At 43.3% G+C, this 18,211-nt stretch overlaps 1 pseudogene; it reads right to left on the reverse strand.

The window, feature by feature from the left end:
- Window positions 1-12,192: 12,192 nt before the first annotated feature.
- LOC112207258 (U2 spliceosomal RNA) lies at window positions 12,193-12,326 on the reverse strand (annotated as a pseudogene).
- Window positions 12,327-18,211: the final 5,885 nt, after the last annotated feature.

Consider the following 18,211-nt stretch of genomic DNA (forward strand, 5'->3'; position numbering starts at 1 on the left):
CAGCATGACCATAAACCGTAAATGACATCTCCAACCAGAAACATTCCAACCATAAGATAAACCCCTCCCCAACCAGAGACATGCCAGCCCCAAGTAACCTCCCCTCCAACCAGAGACATTCCAACCCTGCAATAAACTTCTCCCCACCACAGTAACATTCCAAGCCTGTAATAAGCTCCCTCACCCTAAAACCAATAAATACTCTTAGTCTGTAAGAGAGAGCACTCCTGACCAAAATCGGCCAGAAGACCCTCTCCGGTTGATTATCCAAAATAAACCTGTCTTTGCCTGTTGAGCCACTTTTCATGTTTCTTTCCTCTTTCTTTAACTCTTACAAAAATTAGTTGGCATTTAGGGCTTGTTTGGTTCCATTAAACAAGTTCTTTGGTGCACCTAGGACTGTGCTATATGCTATGAGGGATAGATTCACAGACCACACCCTCAAAGATTGTGTGACCTGATAGGAAGATAATACTCAGTGTGAGAATACACAACAATTGGGGCTTTGGTAAGTCTCAGAAAACAGCCATCATCTTGGTACCAAAGGAAGGAAAAGAATGTGATAATTGAGATGAATGCATAGGATATGAATAATTTGAGAGGAACTGGGGCTGCAGCATGAAAAGAGGAAATGAGTAATAATTGTACAAGGCCCATGAGGAGGCAGACCTGGCTAGATAAGAGTTTGGTGCTTAAGCCATTGGCCATTGGCTGATCAGATAGACAGGTCAGGGAAAATAACAAAGGGTCTGGAGGGCTGGGATGAGGAGTTTGAGCTAGTTCCTGTAACAATAGGAAGCTAATGAAGAGTTTTTGGGGTTTTTTTTTCATAAGATGTTTCTGCAAGATAACTCTAGGAGCTGTATATAGATGGATTTTAGGATGTAGTGATGCAATCACCTGACCGGTTCTTCCTGCTCACTGCACAGACAAAATCAATTCACTGAGACCACAGCATTGCAGTAAAGAAAGAGTTTAGGCCGGGCACGGCGGCTCATGCCTGTAATTCCAGCACTTTGGGAGGCTGAGGTGGGCGGATCACCTGAGGTCAGGAGTTCAAGACCAGACTGGCTAACATGGGGAAACCCCATCTCTACTAAAAATACAAAAATTAGCTGGGTATAGTGGTGGGTGCCTGTAATCCCAGCTGCTTGGGAGGCTGAGGCAAGAGAATCACTTGAATCCAGGAGGCGGAGGTTGCAGTGAGCCAAGATCACGCCACTGCACTCCAGCCTGGGTGACAGAGCAAAACTCCATCTCAAAAAAAAAAAAAAGAGTTTAATTGATGAGAGCTCGGCCACAACATGTAGGAGATGGAGTTATTACTCACATCAATCTCCCTGAAAATTTGGAGGCTAGAATTTTTCAAAGATAGTTTGGTAGGCAGTTATAGTTATATGCATACACAGCTCTACACCTTTCATCACCTCCTCTTCCCCTTTGGTTGAGGATGCAATCATAGGGGTATGGAAAACGGCCCTCTTGGACTGAGTCTGCTCCTGGGTCGGGACCACAGTAGGTGTGGGGTGGGACAATTCAGTAAGTGTGGGGTGGGACTCAGAATCCATATGTGTTACAATCATCCAAGCTGATTATGTTGCAGATGTCCCTGACCATATTTTGAGAAAATTTTGCAGTATGCAGTATAGCTTGCCTTAGCACAGAAACTTATGACCTCCCATCTGAATGTATGCAACAGTCTCCCTCAGCTTCCAGGTCACTGAAACTGCCTTTGCAAAATGATGACATTAAGAGAAATCTGACATGGTTGACTCCATCTTGCCTTCAACTTTCAAGCTGTCCTTGGCCATTCATGGGCATGGGCCACGCTAACTTTGAGAGAAAATTAGTTTATAGTTTAAATGATAACAGCCTTTCCCAAAAACTAAACCACCCTTGTAAAACTAATGAAAGGCCACCAACCAGGTTAGGAGGATGAGAGGGGCCTGCATTATACTAAGATGTAGGCATAGTTAAATGATTGCCAGCCATTATTCCAGAGGTCACAAAATATGCAACTATTCCAATTACTCCTGCAGATAACATGACTATTGTAGAACCTCAGATTGGCCTTTTGAGATGTCTCCAGGTCTTTTGGATGTCTGACACCCATGGCTCCACCTGTACCCACCAACCACTCCTGTGGTCCCACCCAGAGGTGACTCAGTGCAAGAGGAGAGCTTCCAATCCCTATGATTTCATTTTCAACCCAAGCAATCAGCACCCATTGCCTAGCCACCCCCACACCTCCCCCAAACTACCTTTGAAAAACCCCTAACCTTTGATACTTTGATACTTTGAGGAGATGGTTTGGCCGGCCTTGTGTCAATTAAACTCTTTCTCTACTGCAATGTCGTGGTCTATTTTGTTTGTGCAGTGGGCAGGAAGAACCCATAGGGCAGTTATAGGGTTCAGGAATATCTAGGGTTGTAACAAGCATACCAGGTGATGCCCATTAAAATCTGAGCTCCGACTACCACACACCAACTGAAATCTCAGATGAATTAGTTGGAGATCAAAAAAATCAAACCATAGGCCAGGTGCAGTGGCTCACGCCTGTAATCCCAGCACCTTGGGAGGCCGAGGCAGGCAGATCACCTGAGGTCAGGAGTTCAAGACCAGCCTGGCCAACATGGTGAAACCCTGTCTCTAATAAAAAAAGAAAAAAAAAAAACAAAAATTAGACGGGCATGGTTGCAGGTGCCTGTAATCCCAGCTACTCAGGAGGTTGAGGCACGAGAATCGCTTAAACGTAGGAGGCAGAGGTTGCAGTGAGCCGAGATGGCACCACTGCACTCCAGCCTGGGCAACAATCAAATCAAACCATAAAAGCCCTAGAATAAGATGTAGATGATTATGCATCTAAAATTTGGATGGGAGAAGACATCATAAACTTAAAAGCAGCAGAAAAAAAACACTAAGTAGGTAGATTTTACTACTTAACCTTAAGAACTTGACATGACAAAAATATAATTAACAAAATGAAATCATAAAAAACAAGCAGAAAAATATATACAAGTATAGCAAAGAGTCATTATCTTTCTTGATAAAAAGCTTACATAAACTTACAAGAAGAACACGATGTCCTCAATAAAGACTTTGACAAAGGCATGGAGAGAGAATTTCCAGGAAAAGAAATCTGATTGCTCAGTAATGTGTTTTGTTCTAACTCACTAGTAATCACAGAACATGCAAAGTATACAAACTAGATAATACTCTTTTACCTGTGAAGTTAATTAAGATTTAAAAAGAACTGTGCCAGGCACAGTGGCTCACGCCTATAATCCCAGCACTTTGGGAGGCCGAGGCAAGAGGATCACTTGAGCCCAGGAGTTTGAGACCAGCTCGGGCAATATCAAGAGACCACGACTCTACAAAAAATTAAAAAATTAGCCAGGCATGGTGGCGCATGCATGTGGTCCCAGCTAGCAGGAGGCTGAGGTGGGAGGATTGCTTGGGCCCAGGAGGTCAAGGCTACAGTGAGCCGTGACAGTGCTGTGCTAGTGCACTCCCTGGGTGACAGACAGCGAGACTCTGTCACACACACACACAAAAAAAGGAACACATATTTCTCAAAGTAGACCATGAGCAGTGAGGCAGAAACCTTCATACACTGCCTGTGGGATTGTAAATTGATGCTTCCTAGAAAGCAAATAGAATCACGAGTCTTAAAAAATTTCATAGCATTTGCCCCAGAAATTCTCCCTCTAGGAATCTATTCTATGAAAATAGAGATATGGGCCAGGTGCAGTGGCTCACTCCTGTAATCTCAACACTTTGGGAGGCTGAGGTGGGCAGATCACTCAAGGTCAGTAGTTCCACACGAGCCTGGCCAATATGGCGAAACCTCTTCTCTACTAAAAATTAAAAAAAAAAAAATTAGCCGGGGGCGACAGCACACACCTGTAATCCTAGCTACTCGGGTAGCTGAGGTGGGAGAATTGCTTGAACCCCGGAGGTGGAGGTTGCAATGAGCCGAGATCACACCACTGCACTCCAGCCTGGGTGACAGAGTGACTCCGTCTCAATAAAAAATAATAATAATAAAAGGCCCAGGCACAGTGGCTCACGCCTGTAATCCTAGCACTTTGGGAGGCCAAGGCGGGTGGATCACCTGAGGTTGGGAGTTCAAGACCAGGCTGACCAACCCCGTCTCTGCTAAAAATACAAAATTAGCCGGGCATGGTGGCGCATGCCTGTAATCCCAGCTACTCGGGAGGCTGAGACAGGAGAATCTCTTGAATCCAGGAGGCAGAGGTTTCCGTGAGCTGAGATAGCGCTGTTGCACTCCAGCCTGGGCAACAAGAGTGAAACTCCATCTCAAAATAATAATAATAATTATAATAATAATAATAATATTAAGATATTGGCTTACAAGTCAAATAAATGCTAGTGATAAATATAGTTTCTAGTGACAGGAATTGTCTTATCTATTATTTAGGGTCATACCTACCAGCTATTAATATACCCTTGAAACCAAACTAGTAATCAGATGGTCATTTGTGACAAGAACAAATGGAGCTGAATGGGTTTTTTTGTTTGTTTGTTTGTTTGTTTTTTAGGTTTCGCTCTTGTTGCCTAGGCTGTAGTGCAATGGTGCAATCTAGTCTCACTGCAACCTCCACCTCCCGGGTTCAAGCGAGTCTCCTGCCTCAGCCTCCCAAGTAGCTGGGATTACAGGCATGTGCCACCACGCCTGGCTAATTTTTGTATTTTTAGTAGAGATGGGGTTTCGCCATGTTGGCCAGGCTGGTCTCAAACTCCTGACCTCATGTGATCCGCCCATCTCAGCCTCCCAAAGTGCTGGGATTACAGGCATGAGCCACCGTGCCTGGCCGGCTGAATGGTTTTAAGGGAGGTCTTTGACTGGGTTATTTGTATACCAGACTGGGTTATTTGTGTCCTGTCATTTGAATAGTAGTGCATAAACACTGACTCTCCAATGTTCTTTTTTTTCACCATCTGTAACTAGTTATCAGAATCTTCTGTCATTACAATATTACCTGCCTCCTGTTCTCATTACATGTCACAGTTTCCAAGGTAACAGCTGTCTTACATGAATTACATTCTAGGTTGGTAGCTCCCAGGTGAGATATTGGGAAGCATCTTAATCTTATTTGCATATATCTACAAATTATATTTACCAGAAGTCGCTTCTGGGAAGAGTCACAGCTGGCTAGTTTCATCCAGTGTAAGCCTTTTTTTTTTTTTTTAAATTTTCAATTGAAGAGTTTATCATTTCCCAAATTATGTGTCTGATTTTCCTCTAAACTGTGTCTCTTAAGTTTGGAGACACATATTACTTTGGGGGCCCTTCAGTTCACTGATAAACATCTAGGGTTTCTGATGATAGTACTTAGGAGAATGGCACTGAAACTAACAAAAATAGGGAAATCAGAGAGGGAGTCTTTTGGGAGAGGGAGGAAATAGTGGAATTGAGTGAAGGTCCAGTGGGCATGTAGAGAAAAAGTTAACATAACAGGAAAGCTCTTATGTTGTCTGTGGCAGGAATTACCTTGGAAACTGTCACCAAACTACCTAGCTACCTTTATACTTCTGGTTTCTAGGGTAACACAGATATTTACTACCTTACATTTACATGGCTGGTGCTGATGTTCATTTTCTCACTTTTTACAGTCCCAACCCTTTGCTTTTTATAGTGTTGAAATTTGCGATTGAATGTTAATAGCATTCCAGTACTGGTGGCTCATTCCTCAAACCTAGATGTAGACAAATAGCATAGGAACTTCTATCCTGGGTCCTGCTCCACACTGGAATGTCATCAGTACATGAACCTGGGCTTCACGCCTGAGACTCAACACCAAGGGCACAAATTTTACAACTCCCCAGAGGCTATAAATTCCATCCTCTCCAAATCATCATCAGTAAACTCTTAATAAAGACACTACTTTCTACTTTTCTTCCTTTTTTTCTCCTTCCTTAGACTAGTCAAGCGAAGCAGTGGGAGTGGAGAAGTCTACTTACTTTCTTTTTTCTGAAACAGGATCTCCTTCTGTCACCCAGGCTGGAGTGCAGTGGTGTGATCACAGTTAATTGCCGCCTCAACCTCATGGGCTCAAGTGGTCCTCTCACCTCAGCCTCCCAAGCAGCTGGGACCACAGGTACGCACCACCACACCCAGTTAATTTTTTTTTTTTTTTTTTTGAGATGGACTCTCGCTCTGTCACCTAGGCTGGAATGCAGTGGCACGATCTTGGCTCACTGCAACCTCTGCCTCCAAGGATCAAGCAATTCTCCCTGGCTCAGCCTCCCAAGTAGCTGGGTTTATAGGCGTGCACTACCATGCCTGGCTAATTTTTGTATTTTCAGTAGAGACGGGGTTTCACCATGTTGGCCAGGCTGGTCTTGAACTCCTGACCTCAGGTGATCTGCCCATCTCGGCCCCACAAAGTGCTGGGATTACAGGCATGAGCCACTGTGCCCGGCCCCAGCTAATTTTTTAAAATTTTTTGGTAGAGACACCAAATTCGCCATGTTGCCCAGACTGGTCTCGAACTCCAGGGCTCAAGTGATCCTCCCAGCTCAGCCTCCCAAAGTGTTGGGATTACAGGCGTGAACCACTGCACCTGGCCTTTTTAAATTTTTTTTAACATTTATTTTAGGTTCAGGGGTACAAGTGCAGGTTTGTTATATAGATAAATTGCATGTCTCAGGGGTTTGGTGTACAGATTATTTCATCACCCAGGTAGTAAGCATAGTACCTGATAGGTAGTCTTTCTTTTTTCTTTCTTTCTTTTTGCTTTTTTTTTTTTTTAAACAGGATCTCCCTCTGTCGCCCAAGCTGGAGTGCAGTGGCACAATCTCGGCTTACTACAATCTCCACCTCCCAGGTTCAAGAGATTCTCCTGCCTCAGCCTCCTGAGTAGCTGGGACTACAGGCACATGCTACCACGCCTGGCTATTTTTTCTATTTTTGGTGGAGATGGGGTTTCACCATGTTGGCCAGGCTGGTCTTGAACTCCTGACCTCAAGGGATCTGCCTGCCTCAGCCTCCCAGAGTGCTGGGATTACAGGCATGAGCCACCACGCCCAGCCCCAATAGGAGGTTTTTCAATCCTCCTCCCACCCTCCACCCTCCACCACCAGACCCTGGTGTTTATTGTTCCCCTCTTTGTGTCCATGTGTACTCAATGTTTAGCTCCCACGTGTAAGTAAGAACACGTGGTATTTGGTTTCCTGCGTTAATTCACTTAGGACATGATCTCGTTCTTTTTTATGGCTGTACAGAATTTCATGGGGTATATGTACCACATTGTCTTGATCCAGTCTATCGTTGATGGGCATTTAGGTTGACTCTATATCTTGGCTATTATCCTCACTTTTATGTTCCATGATTCTGTAAAGAAACTGGTAGATGAGGCCAGCCTCAATGGCTCACGCTTGTAATCCCAACACTTTGGGAGGCCGAGGTGGGCAGATCACCTGAGATCAGGAGTTCGAGACCAGCTTGACCAACGTGGAGAAACCCCGTCTCTACTAAAAATACAAAATTACCCGGGTGTGGTAGCGCATGCCTGTAATCCCAGCTATTCAGGAGGCTGAGGCAGGAGAATTGCTTGAACCCGGGAGATGGAGGTTGTGGTGAGCCAAGATCACGCCCAGGCTGGGCAACAAGAGCGAAACTCCATCTCAAAAAAGAAAGAAAGGAAGAAACTGGTAGATGAAATACTTTCTGCCCCATCCCCATTGCATTATCAATATGTGTTATTTGGTTTCTGAACTTTTTTTTTTTTGAGACAGAGTCTCATTGTGTTGCCCAGGCTGGAGTGTAGTGGTGTGATCTCAGCTCACTGCAACCTCCGACTCCTGAGTTCAAGCGATTCTCCTGCCTCAGCCTCCCAAGTAGCTGAGATTACAGGCATGTGCTACCATGCCCGGCTAATTTTTGTATTTTTAGAAGAGCCAGGGTTTTGCCATATTGGCCCAGCTGGTCTCAAACTCCTGACCTCAAGTGACCCACCCCGCTCGACCTCCTAAAGTGCTAGATTACAGGCGTGAGCCACCACATCTGCCCAGTTTCTGAACTTATAATTTTTATTTTGCCAAAGAAAAACAATTAGTTGGAAATGAAAATGATTATCGAGAACTACACATGTAATAATAACGAATATTCAACATGTATTGAATCCTTACTCTGTGCCTCACACTGTGCTAAGTGCACAACGTGCATTATCTCATGTGGGTCCTTATTTTACACGTGACAAAAGTGGTACCTGTATTTTACAGAGGAGGTAGCTGAGACTTAGAGAGGGGTAACTAACTTATTCAAGGCCACACAGTAAGTGGTGGAACCAAAACTTGAATTCAGCTATCTGATGCCCATATCTCCACTTCTTTTTTTTTTCGAGACAGAGTCTTGCTCTGTTGCCCAGGATGGAGTGCAGTGGCACAATCTCGGCTCACTGCAACCTCCACCTCCCAGGTTCAAGTCATTCTCCTGCCTCAGCCTCCCGAGTAGCTGGGATTACAGGCACACACCACCACGCCTGGCTAATTTTTGTATTCTTAGTAGAGATGGGGTTTCACCATGTTGGCCAGGCTGGTCTCGAACACTTGACCTTGTGATCCGCCCTCCTCGGCCTCCCAAAGTGCTGGGATTACAGGCGTGAGCCACCGTGCCTGGCCCCATGTCTCCACTTTTTATCTTTCAACTTTTAACCAGTGATTCTCAAGCATTAGTGTGCATCAGAATTCTCTGGAGGGCTTGTTAAAACACAGATTGCTGGGTCCCATCTCCAGAGTTTCCTGATTCAGCAGACCTGAGAATATGCATTTCTAAAAAATTCCCAAGTGATGCTGATGTTGCTGGACTGGAGAGTACACTCAGAGGAACTCTGCTTTGTACTCCAGTGCCTCCCTTAACGGGCAGAAGAGCCTATCACTGTAATGAAGCTGAGAAGGAACTTGTGCGCAATAGGGAGCTTGTGCTTTTCTTAGGGCTTAATGTTCAGAGATCCTGGGGGATGCTCAGGTCTGTCCCTATCTCTCCAGGAAGACCAGACAATAGGCAAGAGATTCCACTCTGGAGGAGTACACAGTACAGAGGCTGTGCTCACAGAACACAGTATTTCTGCAAAGAGCTGGGCATATCCCGGGTTCGGCTCAGTTTCTTAGTCTTGACTGCTAACAAAAGCTGATGCAAGTACAATGTTATCTTAGTTCTCTTTTGGAAGAAACTCAAAGAGTTAAAATCGAAGAGCAGTATTTGCCAAGTATAGCTACCTGTCAGCTGAGGTTTTTGATATATCTGACACATTCAGCCTGATCCTGTGGAGGGTCTCGATTAGCACTATCTTGTGAAGCTGAGGAAAGAGCCATTATCGTGCAAGCTCAAGTCAGAGCTGCTATTCACACCTACCTTATAAAGAACATATATTGCCTACAGTAGACAGAGAGAGAGGCACACATTGAATATAATACACTACCATAACCTTGTTTCTCTTTTTATTTCAATTTTTCCACCTTATGCCTTGTATTTCCCTGAGGTACAGCTGAGGTCACTGAGTTTTTAGGCAATGAAGCAAAGATCAGTGTTCATTAGGGTGACTGCACATCAGGTCATTGGGAAGCTTTTTTTTTTTTTTTTTTTTTTTTTTTTTGAGACGGAGGAGTTTCATTCTTGTTGCCCAGGGTGGAGTGCAGTGGCACAATCTCAGCTCACTGCAACCTCTGCCTTCCGGGTTCAAGTGATTCTCCTGCCTCAGGCCTCCCGAGTAGCTGGGAGTACAGGCACCTGCCACCACGCCTGGCTAGTTTTTGTATTTTTAGTAGACATGGGGTTTCATCATGTTGGCCAGGTTGGTCTCGAACTCCTGACCTCAGGTGATCTGCCCGCCTCAGCCTCCCAAAGTACAGGGATTACAGGTGTGAGCCACCGCACCCGGCAGGGAAGCTTTTTCAAAATACCTGTACCAGGGACCCTACTTTAGACCAATTAAACACAAATCTTTGTGGGCAGGCCTCAGATATATGCATTAAAAAACAAATTTCCAGGTGATACTAATGCCAGAGAAGGTTAAGAGCCTATTCAAGAAAATAGGCTCTGTTCCTTAAAAAAGGATGAGTTCATGTCCTTTGCAGGGACATGGATGCAGCTGGAAACCATCATTCTCAGCAAACCATCACAAGGACAGAAAACCAAACACCACATGTTCTGACTCATAGGTGGGAATTGAACAATGAGATCACATGGACACAGGGTGGGGAACATCACACCCTGGGGTCTGTCATGGGGTGGAGGGCAGGGGGAGGGATAGCATTAGGAGAAATACCTAATGTAAATGACGAGTTAATGGGTGCAGCAAACCAACATGGCACGTGTATACCTATGTAACAAACCTGCACATTGTGCACATGTACCCTAGAACTTAAAGTATAATAAAAAAAATTAGGCTCTGCTGTTGTGCAGATTTCATTTCCAGCTCTGCTACTTATGAGAAGATGACCTTGGGCAAATGGCCGAACTGCTCTGAGCCCCAATTTTCCCATCTATAAAAATTGGCATACTAATAGAACCCACTGGGCTTTGTTTCATGGGCTGTCATGAAGGATTGAATGTACTGGTGTATGTAATGGACTGTAATTGTACAATGCCTAGCACAGAGTGATTACTCCCTAGATGATAGCTAGTGATAAAATTAAGGCATCCCGGCCAGGTGTGGTGGCTCATGCCTGTAATCCCAACACTTTAGGAGGCCAAGGCAGGTTGATCACCTGAGATCAGGAGTTCAAAACCAGCCTGGCCAACATGGTGAAACCCTATCTCTACTAAAAATACAAAAACTAACCAGGCATGATGGCGTTTGCCTGTAATCCCAGCTACTTGGGAAGCTGAAGCAGGAGAATCGCTTGAACCCAGGAGGCAGAGGTTGCAGTGAGCCGAGATCATGCCACTGCACTCCAGCCTGGGCAACAGAGAGAGACTCCACCTCAAAAAGGAAAAAAAAAAAAAAATTAAGGCATCCCCTTTCATCCTGCAGAGCAAGTCATGAAGTTGTGACCCTATGGGAGGTGTGGTTATGTTATTCTGCTATGGATTTCATGGTCTTTCAATGGGGACCACCTGTGAGAAGGTAAAAGGCTATGCAGACCACCTACCTGGTACATGTCATAGGAAACCTATTTCATAACAAATGGGGAAAGCCGGGCACAGTGGCTCACGCCTGTAATCCCAGCACTTTGGGAGGCAGAGACGGGCGGATCACCTGAGGTCAGGAGTTTGAGACCAGCCTGACCAACATGGAGAAACCCCATCTCTACTGAAAATACAAAATGAGCCGGGCATGGTGGTGCATGCCTGTAATCCCAGCTACTCGGGAAGGCTGAGGCAGGAGAATCGCTTGAACCTCGGAGGCGGAGGTTGCGGTGAGCCGAGATTGCGCCATTGCACTCAAGCCTGGGCAACAAGAGCGAAACTCTGTCTCAAAAAAAAAAAAAAGGGGGGGGAAATGATGCTTCTTTGGATAAGACACCAAGTAAAAGCAAAACAGAAACAAAATAACACTAATATTCTTAGAGACCAGCCCATTAATTACCTTGAGGAAATAATAGACCGCTTGGGGTTCTCAGACCCATTCTGAGAACCACTGAAGTGTACATGATGGTCTGCACTATAACTGGTGGCCTAATTAGTGATCAACCCAGAATTTCCAGAGTATTCAGGAGTCACAAGCCAAAAAACTCAATATCTATTGCCCAATGTCTCACCAGGTTTATGCATTTATTCCTCACCCCTAGTAGGCATGTGAATTGGTGAACCCTGGTGCACTCACCACCCAGAGACCTTTATAGTTTAAGCAAAAAACTACAAGAATCTACGCATTAGGATGTAAGGAATGAGAGAGAAAACAGCAGAATTTCTTAGGCCTTAACAGACAATAAAGAAGGCCGCCCCTTTGTGGGAATCAAGTATTGGATCTCAGCTCAGTTCCAAGATAAAGTAAAAAATCCAGTATTCTGGCGGGGCACAGTGGCTCATGCCTGTAATCCCAGCACTTTGGGAGGCCGAGGTGGGTGGATCACCTGAGGTCAGGAGTTTAAGACCAGCCTAGCCAACATTGTGAAACCCCATCTCTACTAAAAATACAAAAATTAGCCAGGCATGGTGGTGGGTGCCTGTAATCCCAGCTACTTGGGAGGCTGAGGCAAGAGAATTGGTTGAACCCGGGAGGTGGAGGTTGCAGTGGGACGAGCTCGTGCCACTGCATTCCAGCCTGGGCAACAGAGCAAGACTCCATCTGGAAAAAAATAAAAATAAAAAATCCAGTATTCTACACTTGATCTTACCCAAAAGGCCAAGAAGCGATAAAAAAAAAAAAAAAATCCAGTATTCTATTTTGCCTCTAGAGCCAAGTAAAGATAAAGCATATCCATCTCAAACCAATAGCCAACATTATGATAAATGAGAAAAAGGAAGTTAGTAAAAATGTGGTAGTTAATAAAATGGGCTTTTGGTTTCGGACGAACCTGGGTTTAAAATCTCAGTTTATGTGTGGGTGAGGTGGCTCACACCTGTAATCCCAGCACTTTGGGAGGCCCAGGTGGGAGGATCCTCTGAGCCCAGGAGTTCAAGACCAGCCTGGGCAACATGGTGAGACCCTGTCTCTATTTTTATTTAAAAAATATAAAAATCCCAGCTCAGGAATATATAGGCATGTGACTTTGAGCAAATTACATAATAAATCAAAACCTAATAATAATGGTTCCTACTTTGGGGGGTTGCTGTATTGAATGAATGAGATTATGTAGGCAAAACACTTAGAATGGCACTTGATACATGATAAACCCTCCATAATTTTTTTTTTTTTTGAGACAGAGCCTCACTCTGTCGCCCAGGCTGGAGTATGGTGGCATGATCTCAGCTCACTGCAACCTCTGCCTCCCGGGTTCGAGCGATTCTTCTGCCTCAGCCTCCCAAGTAGTTGGGATTACAGACGCCCACCACCACGCCCAGTTAATTTGTGTTTGTGTGTGTGTATTTTTAGTAGAGATGGAGTTTTACCATGTTGGACAGGGTGGTCTCAAACTCCTGACCTCAGGTGATCCGCCTGCCTCGGCCTCCCAAACTGCTGGGATTACAGGCGTGAACCACTGCGCCTGGCCAAACCCTCTGTAAATTATAGCTTTCTTCTAACTAAAAGCATTCTCACTGGAGTCAAGGACAAAGCTAGGCTGTTGCCATTTACAAGTGCTTAATAGTGTTCTGAATAACCAGTATCATCCTTAGACCTGGGCAAGAGGGGCTTCTGCCCTGGGGCTCATGCTTTAAAGGATATCTCATATTGTAAATACTCAAATTTATTTAAAAAGACACAGGCACTTGTGTCACTTGGGATCTAGTACTTAGTGTTGGTACAGCACACCACATAATCCTAAACCTCCACTCTCATGATTAACATCATTCAAACTTAAGGGGAATACTTCCTATCTCTCAATCTATATACTTGGAACAAAAGGCAAATCCATCTACAAGCCATGAAGTTTTGTGAGTTATGCTGCTGCTGATATCAGACACTGCTTAGAAGTACAAGAAAAATCTGAGTAGCAGATGTGCTTAGTGAGAGAAAAGACAAATTAACTTGTCAAATCCTTTCTGTCTCAAGAGCAATAGATTCTTCCATAACAATGATTGTTTCCCAGTAGTAACAAGCATAGGTTTTCTTGCTTCTCTTTGTGTTCCAATTCATGGTTCCTTGATGTGTTGTAAGTAGGCCTCCAATCGTACTCTTGGCCCAGGCTAAGTAAATGTTAAAAGCTGACTTGTAGCTAATACTGTAAGATTTGAAAAAGAAATTAGGAATAACTATTGAAAGAGATACATAAATTACCATTATTTCCAGTTAATTTGTTTGTCTATCAAGAGAACACCCAAGGGAATCAATTGAAACACTCAGATATTTAAGAAGAGAGTTCAGAAAAGTGGCCAAATAACAATCAATAGTTTTCCTGTAAGCCAGCAACAACCAGCTAGAAGATATAATGGAATAAAAATGCATTAATGATGACAAAAATAGCATAAAACTCCTAAGAATAACTCTTTTGAACTCGGGCTCAAGATATCCTCCCTCCTCCGCCTCCCAAGTAGCTGGGACTATGAGCTCATGCCCACACACACAGCTAACTTTTTTTAAAATTTCATTGTAGAGATGGGGTCTCACTATGTTGCCAGGCTGATCTGGAACTCCTGAGCTCAAGGGGTCCTCCTGCCTTGGCCTCCTAAAGTGTTGGAATTACAAGCGTGAGCCACCACACCCAGCCAGGAATAACTCTTTAAAAAATGCATAGAGACTGGGTGCGGTGGCTCCTACAAGTGCCGAATCTTCTGTCTGTCTGTATTTATATATATATATATTGCGTGTGTGTGTGTGTGATGTTTATATATAAAAGAGCTCTGATTGCCGGGCGTGGTGGCTCATGCCTGTAATCCCTGCACTTTGGGAGGCCGAGGTTGGGGGGAATCACCTGAGGTCAGGAGTTTGAGACCAGCCTGGCCAATGTGGTGAAACCATCTCTACTAAAAATACAAAAATTAGCCGGGCATGGTGGTGCATGCTTGTAATCCCAGCTACTCAGGAGGCTGAGGCAGGAGAATCGCTTGAACCAGGGAGGTGGAGGTTGCCGTGAGCCAAGATCGTGCCACTGCACTCTAGCCTGGGCGACAAGAGTGAAACTCTGTCTCAAAAAACAAACAAACCAACAAAAAACAACAACAAAAACAAACAAACAAAAACCCCTTTGATTAATTGGCTTAGAAAAATAAGCACTTAAATATTTTGTCAGAAAAATAGAAACTAATGCTTTTTTGTTCGCAAGACTTTAGTAATCTTTTGGAAATAAAAACAGTTTTAAAGATTATTGGTAAAATAAAATGTCTTGAAAATGCAGACATTTGTTCTAAATTAAGGTCAGATATCAGATTTGCTAAATGCTTTAAGGTCAAACTTTCTTTGACTTTTGAAAATTGTTCGATTTACCTACTTTGGAGCATTGGATTATAGATAAGGCCTGGGGACATATGGAGAGCTATGCCAGCTAGCTATGCTAAAAAGAGTCAGACCTTATCTTCATTTCCGTCTGTCCTAGGCTCCACCCCAGTACCTAATTAAAATTACTTACTTATCAGGTTTTTCACTAAAAATAAAAGTTGCTAAGAGTTAACTTTGTAACATGTAATTGAGAACACTGGAGAAACAGTTTTACATACATGTAAAAGCATTGGGAATATGGCTTTTGTTAAAGGGAATGTAATTTTGTCTAGTTCAGAGGGTTTTAAAGATTGTCTTTTTTTTTTTTTTTTTTTTTGAGACAGAGTCTCCCTCTGTCGCCAGGTTGGAGTGCAGTGGCGTGATCTCGGCTCACTGCAACTTCCGCCTCCCGGGTTCAAGCGATTCTCCTGCCTCAGCCTCCTGAGTAGCTGGGACGACAGGCATGTGCCGCCATGCCCAGCTAATTTTTATATTTTTAGTGGAGACGGGGTTTCACCATGTTGGCCAGGATGGTCTAGATCTCTTGACCTTGTGATCCACCCACCTCGGCCTCCCAAAGTGCTAGGATTACAGGCGTGAGCCACCACTCCTGGCCTTAAGGATTGTTTTAACCTAAAAGAGTAACAGAGCAAAACCTAAGGTTTAAGCAAAATGAAAAGGGTTTGTAAAGGGTCAGTCTTATAAAAAAAATTCTGTGGATATAAACAAGTTGGCTAGGATTTAAAAGAAATTATTTAGCTTTTTTCCGTAGGTTAAAACGTTGAAATGATACTGTTCTGGGGCCAGAATCCAGGCCCATCAATTTTCTAAGAAAACAGGGTTTTCTTAGAAGAGGATTTTCTTAAAAAATGGATCTGTTTGATGGAAAATTGTAGAGCGTTCTAAAAAGTTCATGAAAACCTTACCTTATGGTCAAACTAATTAAAACTGGATAGAGATATAAAATGTTATTTAAAAAACTAGCCTTAACATTAAAGATGCACTAATGCAAACATGAAATTTGGTTTTCTCCTTTGAAGATGATTTTTATGTAATGTTAAAAGATAATGAAAGGGTTTTATTTCTTCCTTTGAGTAAATTGCAGGGAAAAAAGGGAGGAGAGAGAAGAGACAAATTTAGTTAGCCTAATGCCATCTTTATTGGGTCTTGTTTGGAAAGCTAAGTCTCCTCCATCAGAGCAAAGGTTTTCTTTTTTTTTTTTTTTTTTTTTTTTTTGAGACGGAGTCTCCCTCTGTTGCCCAGGCTGGAGTGTGGTGGCACGATCTCGGCTCACTGCAACCTCTACCTCCCGAGTTCAAGCAATTCTCCTGCCTCATCCTCCTGAGTAGCTGGGATTACAGGTGTGCACCACCACGCCCGGCTAATTTTTTGTATTTTTAGTAGAGACAGGGTTTCGCCATGTTGGCCAGCCTGGTCTCGAACTCCCGACCTCAGGTGATCCACCTGTCTCGGCCACCCAAAGTGCTGGGATTACAGGTGTGAGCCACCGCGCCAGGCCACAGTTGTTTTTTTTTTAAACAATTTTTTGGAGTTATCATTTTGGTCAAATGAATGACTTATAGTAACCTGGGATTCTATTTTGTGATATCCAGTGCTTTAAATCTTTGATATTTAAAGGCCAGGCACGGTGGCTCATGCCTATAATCCCAGCACTTTGGGAGGCCGAGGTAGGCAGATCGCCTGAGGTCAGGAGTTCAAGACCAGCCTCAACATGGAGAAACCCCATCTCTACTAAAAATACAAAATTAGCCAGGCGTGGTGGTGCATGCCTGTAATCCCAGCTATTCGGGAGGCTGAGGTAGGAGAATTGCTTGAACCTGGGAGGCGGAGGTTGCGGTGAGCTGAGATCATGCCATTGCACTCCAGCCTGGGTAACAAGAGCGAAACTCCGTCTCAAAAAAAAAAAAAAATCTTTGATATTTGACAAACTTTCCAAAATCAAATTATAAATTATATCTCTTTCTAACCTAATATTTTAGATATTAGGTCCTCTAAAGTCCAAAAATGACATTTGGCTTATTTGGTACAAAAACCATACAGGAAGCATTGTCAAATATGAAATGGTGTTTGGCTTTCTTTGGTCTGTATTTGTGTAAATGTGTCATTGGTATATGTTCCAAAATTATGTAAAACTGCTATCATTCTTTTTCTTTCTTTCTTTCTTTCTTTTTTTTTTTTTTTTTGAGACAGAGTCTGGCTCTGTCACCAGGCTGGAGTGCAGTGGCACGATCTCGGCTCACTGCAACCTCTGCCTCCCAGGTTCAAGCAATTCTCCTGCCTCAGCCTCCCAAGTAGCTGGGACTACAGGCGCGTGCCGCCATGCCCAGCTAATTTTTGTATTTTTAGTAGAGACAGGGTTTCACCATGTTGGCCAAGATGGTCTCAATCTCCTGACCTCGTGATCTGCCCACCTCGGCCTCCCAAAGTGTTGGAATTACAGGCGTGAGCCACCACACCTGGCCAAAAACTGCTATAATTCTAATATGACTTAGTATATGTTATCAGTAATAATTATAATTATTACGTTAAATGACTGTGTGCCACAGAGGTAAATTTCCTTGTCAATTGTGCCTTTAACTGTGGCTGCCCTAAAATGTTTTTGTCATCCACAGACAATTGTTGTCTCACTTTGGTCCTCTTTAAAAGATGATTTTATAATCAGCTATAAAATTTAACAGGTGCTCCTAAATGTGAGTTTCTGATTAATTACTCTGGGAGATTGTAAAATTAGAATTGAAAAATACTTTCAAATAGAAGAGTGAATGGTGTTTGGTTTTCTTTGGACTGTATTTGTATAAATATGTTATTGGTATGTGCTCCAAAATTACGGGAAACTTCTATAATGTTGATATAATTTAGTGTACATTATCAATAATCATAATTGATATGTAAAATTGTTGTATGCCACAGAAGTAACCAAAATTCCTAGCCAATTGTAGCTTTAATAGTGGCTATAGACTTTTGTCATCCACAGACATTTTGTCTTCCTTTGGTCCTTTTCAAAAGGCAGTTTATAATCAGATATAGGACTCTGAATGCAGGTCTCAGATAACTTTAAAAATTGAGCTATTGGAATAGAGGAAAAACCAATCTTCTAGGACTCTCATGGAGAGCTAATGTATTAAACATTGCTAGACCCTTTGTTTTCAGAGTCAAGAGAACTTATTTCTTTAGAGCTATTTGCAACTGTTAACAAGTGAGTAAAA

This window comes from Pan troglodytes, chromosome X (assembly GCF_028858775.2).
Source record: "Pan troglodytes isolate AG18354 chromosome X, NHGRI_mPanTro3-v2.0_pri, whole genome shotgun sequence".
In the NCBI taxonomy this organism is placed as follows: domain Eukaryota; kingdom Metazoa; phylum Chordata; class Mammalia; order Primates; family Hominidae; genus Pan; species Pan troglodytes.